Source organism: Chiloscyllium plagiosum, unplaced genomic scaffold (genome assembly GCF_037043375.1).
Source record: "Chiloscyllium plagiosum isolate Xiang-an unplaced genomic scaffold, Cpla_swu_hap1 HiC_scaffold_223, whole genome shotgun sequence".
Lineage (NCBI taxonomy): Eukaryota > Metazoa > Chordata > Chondrichthyes > Orectolobiformes > Hemiscylliidae > Chiloscyllium > Chiloscyllium plagiosum.
In genome coordinates this window covers 8,710-21,033 of record NW_028270362.1, presented here as the reverse complement: position 1 = coordinate 21,033, position 12,324 = coordinate 8,710, and positions in this window count along the sequence as shown.

Below are 12,324 nucleotides of genomic sequence, written 5' to 3'. Positions count from 1 at the left end.
CTGTGTGTGTGTGCCTGTGTATGTGTGTCTGTGTGTGTGTATCTCCATGTGTGTGTCTGCGTGTGTGTGTGTCTGTGTATGTGTATCTGTGTGTGTGTATCTCTATGTGTGTGTCTGCGTGTGTGTGTGTGTCTGTGTCTGTGTGTGTGTATCTCGGTGTGTCTGTGTGTGTGTGTCTGCGTATGTGTATCTGTGTGTGTGTATCTCGGTGTGTCTGTGTGTGTGTGTCTGTGTATGTGTGTCTGTGTGTGTATCTCGGTGTGTCTGCATGTGTGTGTGTCTGTGTATGTGTGTCTGTGTGTGTGTATCTCTATGTGTGTGTCTGCGTGTGTGTGTGTCTGTGTATGTGTGTCTGTGTGTGTGTATCTCGGTGTGTCTGTGTGTGTGTGTATGTGTGTCTCTGTGTGTGTGTATCTCTATGTGTGTGTCTGCGCGTGTGTGTCTGTGTATGTCTGTCTGTGTGTGTATCTCTATGTGTGTGTCTGCGCGTGTGTGTCTGTGTATGTGTGTCTGTGTGTGTGTATCTCGGTGTGTCTGTGTGTCTGTGTGTATGTATCTCTATGTGTCTGCGTGTGTGTGTGTCTGTGTATGTGTGCATCTCTATGTGTGTGTGTGAATCCCTATGTGTGTGTGTATCTCTGTGTGTGTGTCTGTGTGTATCTCTAAGTCTGCGTCTGTGTGTGTGCGTCTGTGGGTCTGTGTGTATCTCTGTGTATGTGTCTGTGTGTGTATCTCTGTGTATCTCTGAGTGTGTCTGTGTGTATCTCTATGTATGTGTCTGCGTGTGTGTGTGCCTGTATGTGTGCGTGTCTGTGTGTGTGAATTCCTATGTGTGTGTATCTCTGTGTGTATGCCTGCATGTGTGTCTGTATCTCTGTGTGAATCCCGATATGTGTGTATCTCTATGTATGTGTCTGTGTATGTGTGTGTCTGTATCTCTGTTTGTGTGTATCTCTGTGTGTGTATCTGTGTGTATCTCTATGTATGTGTCTACGTGTGTGAGTCTGTGTGTGTGAGTCTGCGTGTGTGTGTCTTTGTGTGTGAATCCCTATATGTGTGTATCTCTATGTATGTGTCTGTGTATGTGTGTGTCTGTATCTCTGTTTGTGTGTATCTCTGTGTGTGTAGCTGTGTGTATCTCTATGTATGTGCCTGTGTGTGTGAGCCTGTGTGTGTGAGCCTGTGTGTGTGAGCCTGTGTGTGTGAGCCTGTGTGTGTGAGTCTGCGTGTGTGAGTCTGCGTGTGTGTGTCTTTGTGTGTGAATCCCTATATGTGTGTATCTCTATGTATGTGTCTGTGTATGTGTGTGTCTGTATCTCTGTTTGTGTGTATCTCTATGTATGTGTCTGTGTGTGTGTTTGCGTGTGTGTGTCTGCGTGTGTGAGTCTGCGTGTGTGTGTCTCTGTGTGTGAATCCCTATATGTGTGTATCTCTATGTAGTTGTCTGTGTATGTGTTTCTGTATCTCTGTTTGTGTGTATCTCTGTATGTGTGTGTGCGTCTGAATGTGTATGTCTGTATGTGTGTGTGTGTGTATGTGTCTGGGTGTGCGTGTATGGATTTGTATATGTACCTGGGTGTGTGTGTGTGTCTGTATTGTGTATGTGTGTGTATATGTGTCTGGGTGTGCGTGTATGGATTTGTATATGTACCTGGGTGTGTGTGTGTCTGTATTGTGTCTGTGTGTGTGTCTGTGTCTGGGTGTGCGTGTATGGATTTGTATATGTACCTGGGTGTGTGTGTGTCTGTATGTGTGTGTGTGTGTGTGTATGTGTCTGGGTGTGCGTGTATGGATTTGTATATGTACCTGGGTGTGTGTGTGTCTGTATTGTGTATGTGTGTGTGTATGTGTCTGGGTGTGCGTGTATGGATTTGTATATGTACCTGGGTGTGTGTGTGTGTCTGTATGTGTGTGTGTGTGTGTGTATGTGTCTGGGTGTGCGTGTATGGATTTGTATATGTACCTGGGTGTGTGTGTGTGTCTGTATGTGTGTGTGTGTGTGTGTATGTGTCTGGGTGTGCGTGTATGGATTTGTATATGTACCTGGGTGTGTGTGTGTGTCTGTATGTGTGTGTGTGTGTGTGTATGTGTCTGGGTGTGCGTGTATGGATTTGTATATGTACCTGGGTGTGTGTGTGTGTCTGTATGTGTGTGTGTGTGTGTGTATGTGTCTGGGTGTGCGTGTATGGATTTGTATATGTACCTGGGTGTGTGTGTGTGTCTGTATGTGTGTGTGTGTGTGTGTCTGTGTCTGGGTGTGCGTGTATGGATTTGTATATGTACCTGGGTGTGTGTGTGTCTGTATGTGTGTGTGTGTGTGTGTCTGTGTCTGGGTGTGCGTGTATGGATTTGTATATGTACCTGGGTGTGTGTGTGTGTCTGTATGTGTGTGTGTGTGTGTGTCTGTGTCTGGGTGTGCGTGTATGGATTTGTATATGTACCTGGGTGTGTGTGTGTCTGTATTGTGTATGTGTGTGTGTGTCTGTGTCTGGGTGTGCGTGTATGGATTTGTATATGTACCTGGGTGTGTGTGTGTCTGTATTGTGTCTGTGTGTGTGTCTGTGTCTGGGTGTGCGTGTATGGATTTGTATATGTACCTGGGTGTGTGTGTGTCTGTATTGTGTATGTGTGTGTGTCTGTGTCTGGGTGTGCGTGTATGGATTTGTATATGTACCTGGGTGTGTGTGTGTCTGTATTGTGTCTGTGTGTGTGTCTGTGTCTGGGTGTGCGTGTATGGATTTGTATATGTACCTGGGTGTGTGTGTGTCTGTATTGTGTATGTGTGTGTGTCTGTGTCTGGGTGTGCGTGTATGGATTTGTATATGTACCTGGGTGTGTGTGTGTCTGTATTGTGTCTGTGTGTGTGTCTGTGTCTGGGTGTGCGTGTATGGATTTGTATATGTACCTGGGTGTGTGTGTGTCTGTATTATGTATGTGTGTGTGTCTGTGTCTGGGTGTGCGTGTATGGATTTGTATATGTACCTGGGTGTGTGTGTGTCTGTATGTGTGTGTGTGTGTGTGTCTGTGTCTGGGTGTGCGTGTATGGATTTGTATATGTACCTGGGTGTGTGTGTGTCTGTATGTGTGTGTGTGTGTGTGTCTGTGTCTGGGTGTGCGTGTATGGATTTGTATATGTACCTGGGTGTGTGTGTGTCTGTATTGTGTCTGTGTGTGTGTCTGTGTCTGGGTGTGCGTGTATGGATTTGTATATGTACCTGGGTGTGTGTGTGTCTGTATTGTGTCTGTGTGTGTGTCTGTGTCTGGGTGTGCGTGTATGGATTTGTATATGTACCTGGGTGTGTGTGTGTCTGTATTGTGTCTGTGTGTGTGTCTGTGTCTGGGTGTGCGTGTATGGATTTGTATATGTACCTGGGTGTGTGTGTGTGTCTGTATGTGTGTGTGTGTGTGTGTATGTGTCTGGGTGTGCGTGTATGGATTTGTATATGTACCTGGGTGTGTGTGTGTCTGTATTGTGTATATGTGTGTGTCTGTGTCTGGGTGTGCGTGTATGGATTTGTATATGTACCTGGGTGTGTGTGTGTCTGTATTGTGTCTGTGTGTGTGTCTGTGTCTGGGTGTGCGTGTATGGATTTGTATATGTACCTGGGTGTGTGTGTGTCTGTATTGTGTGTGTGTGTGTGTGTATGTGTCTGGGTGTGCGTGTATGGATTTGTATATGTACCTGGGTGTGTGTGTGTCTGTATTGTGTCTGTGTGTGTGTCTGTGTCTGGGTGTGCGTGTATGGATTTGTATATGTACCTGGGTGTGTGTGTGTCTGTATTGTGTCTGTGTGTGTGTCTGTGTCTGGGTGTGCGTGTATGGATTTGTATATGTACCTGGGTGTGTGTGTGTCTGTATTGTGTCTGTGTGTGTGTCTGTGTCTGGGTGTGCGTGTATGGATTTGTATATGTACCTGGGTGTGTGTGTGTCTGTGTCCTTGTGAAGAGGATTGCACTGTCAGGAAGGTGGCACCAACTGTGCTCTCAACCAGCACCAGCTCAGCAATAACCTGCTCAGTGACGCCCAGTTCGGGTTCCCCCCAGGCCCCACTCAGCTCCTGACCCCATTCCGGCCTTGGGTCACACACACACGGACAAAAGAGCTGGGTTCCAGAGGGGAGGGGAGAGAGGGACAGCCCTTGACCACAAGGCTGCCTTCGATCAAGTGTGGCATCAGGGAGCCCTGGCAAAACTGGTATCCAGGGCAAACTCCCCGCTGGTTAGAGTCACACCTGGCACACAGGAGGATGGTTGCCATTCATATTTGGAGTCACTACCAACTGCACGTTTGGGTGTGTCTGTGTGTGCGTGTGTTTGGGTGTGTCTGTGTGTACCTGTGTTTGGGTGTGTCTGTGTGTGCGTGTGTTTGGGTGTGTCTGTGTGTGCGTGTGTTTGGGTGTGTCTGTGTGTCCGTGTGTTTGGGTGTGTCTGTGTGTGCGTGTGTTTGGGTGTGTCTGTGTGTACGTGTGTTTGGGTGTGTCTGTGTGTACCTGTGTTTGGGTGTGTGTGTGTGTACCTGTGTTTGGGTGTGTCTGTGTGTACCTGTGTTTGGGTGTGTCTGTGTGTAGGTGTGTTTGGGTGTGTCTGTGTGTAGGTGTGTCTGGGTGTGTCTGTGTGTAGGTGTGTCTGGGTGTGTCTGTGTGTGCGTGTGTTTGGGTGTGTCTGTGTGTGCGTGTGTTTGGGTGTGTCTGTGTGTACGTGTGTTTGGGTGTGTCTGTGTGTGCGTGTGTTTGGGTGTGTCTGTGTGTACGTGTGTTTGGGTGTGTCTGTGTGTACGTGTGTTTGGGTGTGTCTGTGTGTACGTGTGTTTGGGTGTGTCTGTGTGTACGTGTGTCTGGGTGTGTCTGTGTGTACGTGTGTTTGGGTGTGTCTGTGTGTACGTGTGTTTGGGTGTGTCTGTGTGTAGGTGTGTTTGGGTGTGTCTGTGTGTAGGTGTGTCTGGGTGTGTCTGTGTGTAGGTGTGTCTGGGTGTGTCTGTGTGTGCGTGTGTTTGGGTGTGTCTGTGTGTGCGTGAGTTTGGGTGTGTCTGTGTGTACGTGTGTTTGGGTGTGTCTGTGTGTACGTGTGTTTGGGTGTGTCTGTGTGTACGTGTGTTTGGGTGTGTCTGTGTGTACGTGTGTTTGGGTGTGTCTGTGTGTGCGTGTGTTTGGGTGTGTCTGTGTGTGCGTGTGTTTGGGTGTGTCTGTGTGTACGTGTGTTTGGGTGTGTCTGTGTGTACGTGTGTTTGGGTGTGTGTGTGTGTGCGTGTGTTTGGGTGTGTCTGTGTGTACGTGTGTTTGGGTGTGTCTGTGTGTGCGTGTGTTTGGGTGTGTCTGTGTGTACGTGTGTTTGGGTGTGTCTGTGTGTACGTGTGTTTGGGTGTGTCTGTGTGTACGTGTGTTTGGGTGTGTCTGTGTGTGCGTGTGTTTGGGTGTGTCTGTGTGTACCTGTGTTTGGGTGTGTGTGTGTGTACCTGTGTTTGGGTGTGTCTGTGTGTACGTGTGTTTGGGTGTGTCTGTGTGTAGGTGTGTTTGGGTGTGTCTGTGTGTACGTGTGTTTGGGTGTTTCTGTGTGTACGTGTGTTTGGGTGTGTCTGTGTGTACGTGTGTTTGGGTGTGTCTGTGTGTACGTGTGTTTGGGTGTGCCTGTGTGTACGTGTGTTTGGGTGTGTCTGTGTGTGCGTGTGTTTGGGTGTGTCTGTGTGTGCGTGTGTTTGGGTGTGTCTGTGTGTACGTGTGTTTGGGTGTGTCTGTGTGTACGTGTGTTTGGGTGTGTCTGTGTGTACGTGTGTTTGGGTGTGTCTGTGTGTACGTGTGTTTGGGTGTGTCTGTGTGTACGTGTGTTTGGGTGTGTCTGTGTGTGCGTGTGTTTGGGTGTGTCTGTGTGTGCGTGTGTTTGGGTGTGTCAGTGTGTACGTGTGTTTGGGTGTGTCTGTGTGTACGTGTGTTTGGGTGTGTCTGTGTGTACGTGTGTTTGGGTGTGTCTGTGTGTACGTGTGTTTGGGTGTGTCAGTGTGTACGTGTGTTTGGGTGTGTCTGTGTGTACGTGTGTTTGGGTGTGTATGTGTGTACGTGTGTTTGGGTGTGTCTGTGTGTACGTGTGTTTGGGTGTGTCTGTGTGTACGTGTGTTTGGGGAGTGTGTGTGTGTACGTGTGTTTGGGTGTCTGTGTGTGCGTGTGTTTGGGTGTGCCTGTGTGTACGTGTGTTTGGGTGTGTCTGTGTGTACGTGTGTTTGGGTGTGTCTGTGTGTGCGTGTGTTTGGGTGTGTCTGTGTGTACCTGTGTTTGGGTGTGTCTGTGTGTACCTGTGTTTGGGTGTGTGTGTGTGTACCTGTGTTTGGGTGTGTCTGTGTGTACCTGTGTTTGGGTGTGTCTGTGTGTACGTGTGTTTGGGTGTGTCTGTGTGTACCTGTGTTTGGGTGTGTCTGTGTGTACCTGTGTTTGGGTGTGTCTGTGTGTACGTGTGTTTGGGTGTGTCTGTGTGTACGTGTGTTTGGGTGTGTCTGTGTGTGCGTGTGTTTGGGTGTGTCTGTGTGTGCGTGTGTTTGGGTGTGTCTGTGTGTACCTGTGTTTGGGTGTGTCTGTGTGTACGTGTGTTTGGGTGTGTCTGTGTGTACCTGTGTTTGGGTGTGTCTGTGTGTACCTGTGTTTGGGTGTGTCTGTGTGTACGTGTGTTTGGGTGTGTCTGTGTGTACGTGTGTTTGGGTGTGTGTGTGTGTACCTGTGTTTGGGTGTGTCTGTGTGTACCTGTGTTTGGGTGTGTCTGTGTGTACGTGTGTTTGGGTGTGTCTGTGTGTGCGTGTGTTTGGGTGTGTCTGTGTGTACGTGTGTTTGGGTGTGTCTGTGTGTACGTGTGTTTGGGTGTGTCTGTGTGTACGTGTGTTTGGGTGTGTCTGTGTGTACGTGTGTTTGGGTGTGTCTGTGTGTGCGTGTGTTTGGGTGTGTCTGTGTGTACGTGTGTTTGGGTGTGTCTGTGTGTACCTGTGTTTGGGTGTGTCTGTGTGTACGTGTGTTTGGGTGTGTCTGTGTGTACGTGTGTTTGGGTGTGTCTGTGTGTGCGTGTGTTTGGGTGTGTCTGTGTGTGCGTGTGTTTGGGTGTGTCTGTGTGTACCTGTGTTTGGGTGTGTCTGTGTGTACGTGTGTTTGGGTGTGTCTGTGTGTACGTGTGTTTGGGTGTGTCTGTGTGTAGGTGTGTTTGGGTGTGTCTGTGTGTACGTGTGTTTGGGTGTGTCTGTGTGTACGTGTGTTTGGGTGTGTCTGTGTGTACGTGTGTTTGGGTGTGTCTGTGTGTACGTGTGTTTGGGTGTGTCTGTGTGTACGTGTGTTTGGGTGTGTCTGTGTGTACCTGTGTTTGGGTGTGTCTGTGTGTACCTGTGTTTGGGTGTGTCTGTGTGTCCGTGTGTTTGGGTGTGTCTGTGTGTCCGTGTGTTTGGGTGTGTCTGTGTGTACGTGTGTTTGGGTGTGTCTGTGTGTACGTGTGTTTGGGTGTGTCTGTGTGTCCGTGTGTTTGGGTGTGTCTGTGTGTACGTGTGTTTGGGTGTGTCTGTGTGTACGTGTGTTTGGGTGTGTCTGTGTGAGTGTGTTTGGGTGTGTCTGTGTGTACGTGTGTTTGGGTGTGTCTGTGTGTACGTGTGTTTGGGTGTGTCTGTGTGTACGTGTGTTTGGGTGTGTCTGTGTGTGCGTGTGTTTGGGTGTGTCTGTGTGTACGTGTGTTTGGGTGTGTCTGTGTGTGCGTGTGTTTGGGTGTGTCTGTGTGTACCTGTGTTTGGGTGTGTCTGTGTGTACCTGTGTTTGGGTGTGTCTGTGTGTACGTGTGTTTGGGTGTGTCTGTGTGTACGTGTGTTTGGGTGTGTCAGTGTGTACGTGTGTTTGGGTGTGTCAGTGTGTACGTGTGTTTGGGTGTGTCTGTGTGTGCGTGTGTTTGGGTGTGTCTGTGTGTAGGTGTGTTTGGGTGTGTCTGTGTGTGCGTGTGTTTGGGTGTGTCTGTGTGTACGTGTGTTTGGGTGTGTCTGTGTGTACGTGTGTTTGGGTGTCTCCGTGTGTACGTGTGTTTGGGTGTGTCTGTGTGTGCGTGTGTTTGGGTGTGTCTGTGTGTGCGTGTGTTTGGGTGTGTCTGTGTGTACGTGTGTTTGGGTGTGTCCGTGTGTACGTGTGTTTGGGTGTGTCTGTGTGTACGTGTGTTTGGGTGTGTCTGTGTGTACGTGTGTTTGGGTGTGTCTGTGTGTACCTGTGTTTGGGTGTGTCTGTGTGTGCGTGTGTTTGGGTGTGTCTGTGTGTACCTGTGTTTGGGTGTGTCTGTGTGTGCGTGTGTTTGGGTGTGTCTGTGTGTACGTGTGTTTGGGTGTGTCTGTGTGTGCGTGTGTTTGGGTGTGTCTGTGTGTACGTGTGTTTGGGTGTGTCTGTGTGTACCTGTGTTTGGGTGTGTCTGTGTGTGCGTGTGTTTGGGTGTGTCTGTGTGTGCGTGTGTTTGGGTGTGTCTGTGTGTCCGTGTGTTTGGGTGTGTCTGTGTGTCGGTGTGTTTGGGTGTGTCTGTGTGTACGTGTGTTTGGGTGTGTCTGTGTGTGCGTGTGTTTGGGTGTGTCTGTGTGTGCGTGTGTTTGGGTGTGTCTGTGTGTACGTGTGTTTGGGTGTGTCTGTGTGTACGTGTGTTTGGGTGTGTCTGTGTGTGCGTGTGTTTGGGTGTGTCTGTGTTTACCTGTGTTTGGGTGTGTCTGTGTGTGCGTGTGTTTGCGTGTGTCTGTGTGCACGTGTGATTGAGTGTGTCTGTGTGCACGTGTGATTGAGTGTGTCTGTGTGTACGTGTGTTTGGGTGTGACTGTGTGTGCGTGTGTTTGGGTGTGTCTGTGTGTACGTGTGTTTGGGTGTGCCTGTGTGTACGTGTGTTTGGGTGTGTCTGTGTGTACGTGTGTTTGGGTGTGTCTGTGTGTACGTGTGTTTGGGTGTGCCTGTGTGTACGTGTGTTTGGGTGTGTCTGTGTGTACGTGTGTTTGGGTGTGTCTGTGTGTACCTGTGTTTGGGTGTGTCTGTGTGTACCTGTGTTTGGGTGTGTCTGTGTGTACGTGTGTTTGGGTGTGTCTGTGTGTACCTGTGTTTGGGTGTGTCTGTGTGTACCTGTGTTTGGGTGTGTCTGTGTGTACCTGTGTTTGGGTGTGTCTGTGTGTACGTGTGTTTGGGTGTGTCTGTGTGTGCGTGTGTTTGGGTGTGTCTGTGTGTACGTGTGTTTGGGTGTGTCTGTGTGTGCATGTGTTTGGGTGTGTCTGTGTGTGCATGTGTTTGGGTGTGTCTGTGTGTACGTGTGTTTGGGTGTGTCTGTGTGTACGTGTGTTTGGGTGTGTCTGTGTGTGCGTGTGTTTGGGTGTGTCTGTGTGTACGTGTGTTTGGGTGTGTCTGTGTGTACGTGTGTTTGGGTGTGTCTGTGTGTACCTGTGTTTGGGTGTGTCTGTGTGTGCGTGTGTTTGGGTGTGTCTGTGTGTACGTGTGTTTGGGTGTGTCTGTGTGTGCGTGTGTTTGGGTGTGTCTGTGTGTACGTGTGTTTGGGTGTGTCTGTGTGTACGTGTGTTTGGGTGTGTCTGTGTGTGCGTGTGTTTGGGTGTGTCTGTGTGTACGTGTGTTTGGGTGTGTCTGTGTGTACGTGTGTTTGGGTGTGTCTGTGTGTACCTGTGTTTGGGTGTGTCTGTGTGTGCGTGTGTTTGGGTGTGTCTGTGTGTACGTGTGTTTGGGTGTGTCTGTGTGTGCGTGTGTTTGGGTGTGTCTGTGTGTGCGTGTGTTTGGGTGTGTCTGTGTGTACGTGTGTTTGGGTGTGTCTGTGTGTACGTGTGTTTGGGTGTGTCTGTGTGTGCGTGTGTTTGGGTGTGTCTGTGTGTACGTGTGTTTGGGTGTGTCTGTGTGTGCGTGTGTTTGGGTGTGTCTGTGTGTGCGTGTGTTTGGGTGTGTCTGTGTGTACGTGTGTTTGGGTGTGTCTGTGTGTGCGTGTGTTTGGGTGTGTCTGTGTGTACCTGTGTTTGGGTGTGTCTGTGTGTGCGTGTGTTTGGGTGTGTCTGTGTGTACGTGTGTTTGGGTGTGTCTGTGTGTACCTGTGTTTGGGTGTGTCTGTGTGTACCTGTGTTTGGGTGTGTCTGTGTGTGCGTGTGTTTGGGTGTGTCTGTGTGTACGTGTGTTTGGGTGTGTCTGTGTGTACGTGTGTTTGGGTGTGTCTGTGTGTGCATGTGTTTGGGTGTGTCTGTGTGTGCGTGTGTTTGGGTGTGTCTGTGTGTGCGTGTGTTTGGGTGTGTCTGTGTGTACGTGTGTTTGGGTGTGTCTGTGTGTGCGTGTGTTTGGGTGTGTCTGTGTGTGCGTGTGTTTGGGTCTGTCTGTGTGTACGTGTGTTTGGGTGTGTCTGTGTGTGCGTGTGTTTGGGTGTGTCTGTGTGTACGTGTGTTTGGGTGTGTCTGTGTGTACGTGTGTTTGGGTGTGTCTGTGTGTGCGTGTGTTTGGGTGTGTCTGTGTGTACGTGTGTTTGGGTGTGTCTGTGTGTACGTGTGTTTGGGTGTGTCTGTGTGTACCTGTGTTTGGGTGTCTCTGTGTGTGCGTGTGTTTGGGTGTCTCTGTGTGTGCGTGTGTTTGGGTGTGTCTGTGTGTGCGTGTGTTTGGGTGTGTCTGTGTGTGCGTGTGTTTGGGTGTGTCTGTGTGTACGTGTGTTTGGGTGTGTCTGTGTGTGCGTGTGTTTGGGTGTCTCTGTGTGTGCGTGTGTTTGGGTGTGTCTGTGTGTACCTGTGTTTGGGGAGTGTGTGTGGTGCGAGTGTGTGTGTATGTGTGTGGGGAATGTGTTGGGGGTGTGTGTCTGTGTGGGGGGAGTGTCTGTGTTGGGGGGATATTTGTGGGGGGGAAGTGTGTGTGGGGGGAGTGTGTGTCGTTGGAGTGTGTGTGTGGGGGGAGTGTGTGTGTGTGTGTGTGTGGGGGACGGGAGTGTGTGTGTGGGGGGTGGGGGTAGTGTGTATGGGTGTGTGTGTGTGGGGGGTGAGTGTGTGTGGGGGGAGTGTGTGTGGGGGGAGTGTGTGTGGGGGGAGTGTGTGTGGGGGAGTGTGTGGGGGGAGTGTGTGTGGGGAGTGTGTGTGAGGGGGGAATTGTCTGTTGGGGGGAGTGTGTGGGAGGAGTGTGTGGTGGGAGTGTGTGTGTGTGTGGGGGAGTGTGTGTGTGGGGGAGTGTGTGTGTGGGGGTATGTGGTGTGGGGTGGTGAGCGTGTGTGGGGGGGATGAGTGTGTGTGTGGGGCGGGTGAGTGTGTGTGTGGGGGGGAGTGTGTGTAGGGGGAGTGTGTAGGGGGAATGTGTGGGGGGAGTGTGTGGCGGGTGTGTGTGTGGGGGGGAGTGTGTGTGTGGGGGGGGGAGTGTGTGTGTGTGTGGGGGGAGTGTGTGTGTGGGGGGGAGTGTGTGTGTGTGTGTGTGTGGGGGGCGTGTGTGCGTGTGGAGTGTGTGCATGGGGAAGTGTGTGTGCACGTGGGAGTGTGTGTGGGGGGGGAGTGTGTGTGCGTGGGAGTGTGTGTGTGGGGGGTGTGTGTGTGCGTGGGAGTGTGTGTGTGTGTGGGGGGGTATGTGCGCGTGGGAGTGTGTGTGTTTGGGGGGAGTGTGTGTGCGTGGGAGTGTGTGTGTGTGTCGGGGGTGTGTGTGCGCGTGGGAGTGTGTGTGTGTGGGGGGAGTGTGTGCGTGGGAGTGTGTGTGTGGGGGAGTGTGTGCGTGGGAGTGTGTGTGTGGGGGGAGTGTGTGCGTGGGAGTGTGTGTATGGGGGGGAGTGTGTGTGCGCGTGGGAGTGTGTGTGTGTGTGGGGGGGTGTGTGCGCGTGGGAGTGTGTGTGTGGGGGGGAGTGTGTGTGCGCGTGGGAGCGTGTGTGTGTTTGGGGGGGAGTGTGTGTGCGTGGGAGTGTGTGTGTGTGTCGGGGGTGTGTGTGCGCGTGGGAGTGTGTGTGTGTGGGGGAGTGTGTGCGTGGGAGTGTGTGTGTGGGGGGTGTGTGTGCGCGTGTGTGGGGGGGGAGTGTGTGTGCGTGGGAATGTGTGTGTGGGGGGTGGCGTGTGGGAGTGTGTGCGCGGGGGAGTGTGTGTGTGCGTGGGAGTGTGTGTGTGTGGGGGGGAGTGTGTGTGCGTGTGTGTGGGGGGTGTGTGTGCGCGTGGGAGTGTGTGTGTGTGGGGGGGAGTGTGTGTGCGTGGGAGTGTGTGTGGGGGGTGTGTGTGCGCGTGGGAGTGTGTGCGCGGGGGAGTGTGTGTGGGGTTGTGTGTGCGCGTGGGAGTGTGTGCGCGGGGGAGTGTGTGTGTGCGTGGGAGCGTGTGTGTGGGGGGGAGCGTGTGTGCGTGGAGTGTGTGTGTGTGGGAGTGTGTGTG